At 35.6% G+C, this 7,500-nt stretch overlaps 1 long non-coding RNA gene across 1 annotated transcript in view; it reads left to right on the top strand.

Moving 5' to 3' along the window:
• The window catches only part of LOC143033045 (uncharacterized), a 339,843-nt gene that overhangs the window by 259,954 nt on the left and 72,389 nt on the right, over positions 1 to 7,500 (top strand). The window contains exon 2 of the long non-coding RNA XR_012967158.1: positions 5,740 to 5,792. This is a non-coding gene — a long non-coding RNA (uncharacterized LOC143033045). The remainder of the gene's footprint in view (positions 1 to 5,739; positions 5,793 to 7,500) is intronic.

Raw genomic sequence — 7,500 nt, 5'->3', positions numbered from 1 at the left:
TTTGAACTTGCCAGGTTTTTTATGGCCCTCCCCATCAAGCGTGAAAGAGAGGCCCAGTGAGTCGACATTGACATAAATGACACCTTCCTATCCAAATACATCCTTGACATAACAGACAAATGTGGAATTGGTAGATTCAGCAATGCTCAACCAGACAGAATAAACACAATATCTTCCATAAACAACACTCCAAGCCCCCTTAACCTCCGCAACCCAAGAGTACCTATAAATAATAACCTCACCATCACTAGGTGCGATATTCACAAATCAAATTCCTACAACACATGGGACTGCAGGCAACGCCCTAGACAAAGTACAGTGTGTTCCCTTCATAACACAGCATCCCATTCAGACACTGAATGCAAAGCCGAACGACCCTACAACCAATCAGCTTGCATGGGTAATAATCAGACAAGACCCCAAAGATCACCAAAAAGCCAAAGTCATACTTATTGTGTTTTGGACCGAACATAGTTTCTTCTGGTTGTGATGGGTAGGTTTGGGGATAGATTGGCCGTTCTGTTGCCGGCAGTCTCTATCTGAATGGCTATAGAAGAGGTCAGGTGCGCTTTTGGGATGGGAGAATTCCATTCCAAAAGCGCACCTGGCCTCTCCTAGTGATTCTTGATGGCCATGAAGCAGCCAATCAGGAAGACCGCTTCACACGACACCATCCAAGCAATCAGAAATAGAATTATATATAAGCGTGTATATATATATATGTGTGTACATATATTGTCACGACTCACCTACAACTATAATGTAATTATAGTGGAGGAAAAAATATCACGGTAGGATATAATGTCACTGGAGGACAAAATATAATTTTAGAAAGGGATGCCGGACATAATGTCACTGAACGACGGGAGGCCGGCGTGAATCACGGTGACGTAGGGGGACAAAATGTACAAAATAGATCGGATGACCGTAATCGACCAGATGTCCGTGATGGGGGAAATGTTAATTTTGATAGGAGAAATGTTAATGAGGCATTGAATGTCAATGAAGGACCAAATAATGATAATATAGAGCAAGGCATAAATAAAAAACAAAATGATAATATAAGACATGATATTGAAACTCAAAATGTGTCAAAAAGAAATAATCACGAGTTTCTTAAAACTATGTACTTTAATGCTCGTAGTATTAGGAACAAATTTCAAGAAATACAGGCGTATGTCAAAAGCGAAAATCTCGATATGATAGGAATAACTGAGACATGGTTAAATGGTACAGAGTTCGAAGCTGAATTTAATATTGCGGGATTTAAACACTTTCATCAGGATAGAAACCACAAGAAAGGTGGGGGTGTTCTATTGTACGTTAAAAACAATGTTCATGCTTGTGTTTTAGAGAAAGTGAAACAGGATGCATATGACAGTTTGTGGGTTGAGTTAACCCAAACAAATGGACAAAAAATGAATATAGGTGTAATATATAGGCCAAAGACATTATCATTAGCAGACGACAAACTGTTATTTCAAGAACTGTCTAGTTTCTGCAACCGGGATTTATTGACAATGGGTGATTTCAATTTTACTGACATTGATTGGATGACCCTTGAACATGGCCATATAGGTAGTCGCTTGATTGATTTTCTTGGTGACAATTACTTAATTCAGCATGTAAAAGAGCCCACAAGATATGGAAACTTACTCGATTTATTGATCACTAGCCGCGAAAGCATGGTAACTGATGTAGAAGTCGGTGAATCTGTTGCAAATAGCGATCACAACTTAGTCAGATTCAAACTCCTAAACAATTTTAGAATAGATACTTGTGCTTCTAAAATACCCGATTTCAGTAAAGCTCAGTTCATAGAACTACGTCAGGAGCTTCAGCTTACAGATTGGGAGGCAAAATTAAACGAAAGGCCTGTAGATCAGATGTGGGAAATATTTCAAAATACGCTCACTAAGATGATTCAAACTTACATTCCTTTTAAGGACAGACGTCCCCCAAATCAGGCTCGCCCAAAGTGGCTCGACAAAGAAACTGAAAAAAGTATTGCTAAAAAGAGACAGGCTTATAAGAAATATAAGTGCTCGGGTGCATCTAATGACTATGAAAGTTATGTATCAATACAGAGAGATTTAAAAAAGACAATAAGAAAAAGAAAACGACAATACGAAATGAACATCGCTGATAAATCCAAAGATAATCCCAAAGAATTCTATAGCTACATTAGAGATAAAAAGGTTGTTAGGAATCACATTGGTCCACTATTATCTGCTGACGGTCAACTTGAATATTCAAATGAAGGAATGTGTAATATCTTAAACAATTATTTTAGCTCGGTATTCGTAAACGAAACACCTCAAAGTGAATTACAAACTGAAACCTGTGAAAAGTCTGGGGTAAACTTACTCACTACGGTAAATATAACAACAGAAAAAATTAAAAGGTGTATAGACAAACTCAAAGTTAATAAAACACCAGGGCCTGACGGTTGGCATCCAAGAATCTTAAAGGAAATGAAAAATGAGATTGTTGTTCCATTAGAAATTATTTTCAAGAAATCCATCATATCCGGAGATGTCCCAAGAGAATGGAAGCTAGCTAACGTTACTCCCATATTCAAAAAAGGTGACAAAAAGAAACCAAATAACTATAGGCCTATAAGTTTGACTTCAATCGTAGGAAAAATAAAGGAAAATATCATCAGAGATGCTATCGAATATCATTTAGAAAGTAACCGTTTGATAAATGATAGCCAGCATGGTTTCAGACGGAAACGTTCTTGCGTGACTAACTTACTCGAATTCTACAACACAGTTATCTCGAATTATGACAAAAGAAACAATATAGATTTAATATATCTAGACTTTGCAAAAGCTTTTGATACCGTCCCACACGAAAGACTACTTACTAAATTAGCTTTGCATGGAATAAGTGGTAGCCTATTAGGTTGGACTAGTAATTGGTTGAAAGGTCTAAAACAGAGAGTTGTTTTAAATGGAAAAACTTCTGGATGGAAAAGTGTTGCAAGTGGAGTTCCTCAGGGTTCCGTTCTTGGGCCACTTCTATTCATAGTATATATAAATGATATAGACCATGGACTAAAATCTACTGTTTCCAAATTTGCTGATGATACAAAACTGTGCGGAGTGGCAAATGATCACTCAAACCAATTAGATATTCAAGAAGATTTAGATCAATTGCAGCAATGGTCTGAAAAGTGGCTAATGAAATTTAACACAAGTAAATGCAAGGTAATGCACATAGGTAAAAATAACAGTAAGTACGATTACAAGTTATTTGGAAATTCGTTAACAAAAGTGGATAGTGAAAAAGATCTCGGCGTAATTATCAGTAACGACCTCAAATCATCCAAGCAGTGTATTTCAGCCTCTGAGAAAGCAAATAAGATTCTGGGATTGATTGCGCGATCTTTTGATTTCAAAAGTCCATCACTCATTAACAAGCTATATAAATCGTTAGTTCGTCCACATTTGGAATATGCTGTTTTCGTATGGTCACCGAATCTCATTAAAGACATTGGCAGACTGGAAAAAGTACAACGGCGAGCCACAAAACTGATTCCAAATATCAAAAATAAATCATACGAAAATCGACTTAAGCACATGAATCTGTTTTCCCTAAAAAAGCGTAGACTCAGAGGTGACTTGATACAGGTCTTTAAGATTTTAAAGGGAATTGACAACATCAAAAGTGACCAAATTTTCACATTGAATGAGAATCAGACAAGAAACAATGGTCTCAAACTGTCCGGAAATAGATTCAATTTGGAAGTAGGTAGAAACAACTTTGCCAACCGTGTAGTTAATGAATGGAATAAACTTCCTGCACAGATGGTGCAATGTAGTTCAGTTCGAAGCTTTAAGAATCATTTAGATAAATACCTAAGAAGGATGCTGTAATGATTATAATTTATGTTATATTATTTGTTTTTGTTTTGTTATAATTTGTCTGTCTGATTTTCATTTATTATTAGATATGTCAATTTATTATTATTTACTATTTATCTGTTTGTTATTCAACTATACCTATGCATTGATTAATATGATTTTTTTTTTTTTTTTTTTTTTTTTTTTTTTTTTGCATCCGACCTAGATATGGATCAAAAGGTCTCCTGTCGGCATGCTCCACCTTTGTAATCCTTTGTAAGATTAGTAAGAGATTTGGGAGGACACCATTTAACATTAGTAGCAGTGCCTCCTCTCTTAATGATGAGTGGACAAATGTTATTTATCATAAACCTATGAATTCTATCATCACACATCAACTAGTGAGGATATTCAAAGATATGTATAATTATTTTCATATATTGAACATAACTACATAACCTCATTAAATGCAATATAATTCTCCAGTTTAGTAAAGATAGAATGAAATCACATTATCACTACAATCATTTAATAGATCTACACTCTGATATTTACATACAATTTGCATCCACATGGCACTGAATATATTCTTGAATATCATTTGCATCTTCAGATTGAAAAAAAAAAAAAAATAGAATTCTCATCACAATACAAATTCCAAGCTTACTTACCTTATTGGACCGCTCTCTCTCTGTTACAGCATTTTCCCTTTATCTATTATTTCTAAACATGCCAAATTCAGGGACGTGATCTGAACCTCCATTAGACTAACATGAGATACATGTTATTCGTATAGCTGTAATTGAGAGGACGAAATTTTCTTTCAAATTTTGTTCGACATCAAAACAAGTTCCAACAATAGATCTGTCGACATATATGGTCGTTAATATAAATCATACACTATTTATACATCACAAGAAATTAAAGCAAATATATCCATGAATTTGCATACACTAATTAGAATGTAACATTCTAAAATATATATCATATACGCAAATATTTTCCCCTTTTGAAATACTTGGTTTTTCCTCTCGCTACAAATAAGATACACATAAGAGAATGAAAAAGAATGGAAAACACAGGGGTAACTAACATACGCAGTATGGTAATACCCTTCCCCTTAAAGACATGAGGCAATCCTTGGATTGGCTCATGCTGATTAGGGAATGGGAGACAGAGTATCAGCTAATACGTTCTTCTTTCCTTTAATATGCCGATCACTAAATTTTGATCTTATAACATTAACCTCCATCGGATTAAACATTGATTAACATTCATCATCTTATGCAAAAATACTAAAGGGTTACGATCACTAAACACAAAAACAGGATATTCGGTTCCTCTCATATATATATCGAAATGACTTAGACTAAGGATTAAAACTAAAGTCTCCTTCTCGACTGTACTATAGTCTCTTTGGTATGGGAGGAATTTTTTTGAAAAATAACATATCGGATTGTCGATATCCTCTTTCTCCTTAACCAAAACCCCTCTTGCTCCAATTTTATGTGCATGTGGGGATTTTTGGCTTTCCTACATGAAAAGGCTACCACTGATTAGCTTCCATGGGCAAATAGGGATTAAGAGCTAGGGATTGTTTGTCGGATCTCTCCCAGTGTAGGAGCTTGCTATGACTGAGCCTAGTTGCTTAATGGAAGCCTGCAAATCCTCGAACTGTATGTTGATGCTTGCTTGGTTAGATGTGTTTATTGGATCAAAAGCCCTAGAAAAAGATCCAATTAGTCACATAATTTACACATACAGTTTACTTTAATCTACCACAAGTATATGGGCTTTACCTGAATTAGGTGCGAATAAGCACAAACCAAACATATGTTATATGACATTTATATTATTTCTTGCCATAATAGTCTCTCAAACTCTGTTTCAGGATGGCCTTCTTTGCCGGGTTCATCCTATAAAGAGACTCCAAGACCCTTAGAGGTAAGCTCTATATTATGAATTATCTTTGATTACTGTCTAGATAATCAGTAAATAAGACTCTCTAAGCAACAACACTAGGGAGGCTTTTTTTTCCAAATGTCTTAATGGAAGTTCTATAAATCCCCTTAGTACATCACACTTCTTAAACATTTCACCCTCAACAATTTCAGGATTTTGCTTTCCGCGTCCCTTAACTCCAAACTATGTTTCATACATTACCATGGGTGTAGTTACTGTATACGGTCTATAATACATAAGGTTTTGGCGTTTCGATGTAAATAAGTGGTAGGTTTTGGTTGCTGTATATACAGGAAGAAAAATGAACAGACCCGGAGGGACATAGTCTCTGGGTAATCCCTCTACGGGGAGAATCCTGTTATGGCGACGCAGTCGCCGATACTTATACACAGAAATGCATATTTCTGCTTTTCTGAGTTAGGTTGCCTACTGACGTTTACATGATCTCTTTCTACAATAATATTTCTAAGTTTGTTGTAGTACAATGGATTTAGTTAGTATTAGTAAATGTTAAACTTCGAATAAAGAAGAATCCTATATTTCGGCTATCAACTGTAGCCCTCTTCATTTACAAATGTGCTACTACATTTCAGTTTAGAAATATATATATATATATATATATATATATATATATATATATATATATATACATACATACATACATACATACATACATATATATATATATATATATATATATATATATATATATATATATATATATATATATACATATATATACTTTTTTCTCTCACACATTCACATTCATGCATAAGTTGTTTACATAGTTATGTACTCCGTCGCGGTCCAAGGGTTTGCACCCATTTGGACAAGAAACTGCCTAACTTTGAAGAAGTGCGACGGCTTGTCCCTACTGGCCTCTCTACTTGAGTCTGGTGCAGACACACCTGTAACCGTAGGGAAGTGGACACCAGATGGTACTAATCAACAGTCTTGAAGTCTGCGACAGGCCTAGTAAGCCGGCAAACTTATGATCATGCTCAAGAAACTCAAGTTTTGCCTCGGAACCCTGACGTCAACACTGATCACTGAGCTTCACATGGGGGATCTTCAAATTTATTATTTTAGACATCTGGTGGCACAATATTACGGCAATATATCAAATAGAATGCACTAAGTTCTGTTGTTTTATGCTTGGTTGTGTTAAAAGCAAAATTTACAACAAACACACATGTGGGCATTGATCATTATGCGCTTTTAATATCTTCAGCAGGGGCGATTGTAGTGTCTAGATCTTTTTCTCTACTAAACATATGGTATGAGGGTGATTTGTCTTGGGGATTCGTTGTTTCACAACTAAAAGGGTATGCAGCTAACTTGACACAAGGTTGAAAAATTATAGAATCTGGTCACTCATTTAGATAGTTTGTCATCATGGATTATGCTTGTAAAGCAGTTCTGCATCCTGAAGAACGAATTAAATTACTTTTGATGGAAATTTTGCTTCTTCTCTGGACCACCATGCACCGATCTGGATATTTGCTTAGCAATAGATATGCTTGCACTATATAAAATTGGATACAAAAAATAAGTGAAATGAAATAATTTCTTCAAGAGAACGCATGCACGCCAGGATTCACATATTTGACTAATGGAAACAATGCAGCATCTATTGAGGGTTTTCATGTGACGTAACAGGTCACGTGCTCTCTGTGGGGTTGGCCATACT

This window comes from Oratosquilla oratoria, chromosome 15 (genome assembly GCF_046742065.1).
Source record: "Oratosquilla oratoria isolate Oo_2021 chromosome 15, ASM4674206v1, whole genome shotgun sequence".
In the NCBI taxonomy this organism is placed as follows: Eukaryota; Metazoa; Arthropoda; class Malacostraca; order Stomatopoda; family Squillidae; genus Oratosquilla; species Oratosquilla oratoria.
Note: the sequence above shows the minus strand (reverse complement) of the source record. Positions and strands in the feature narration are given on the sequence as shown.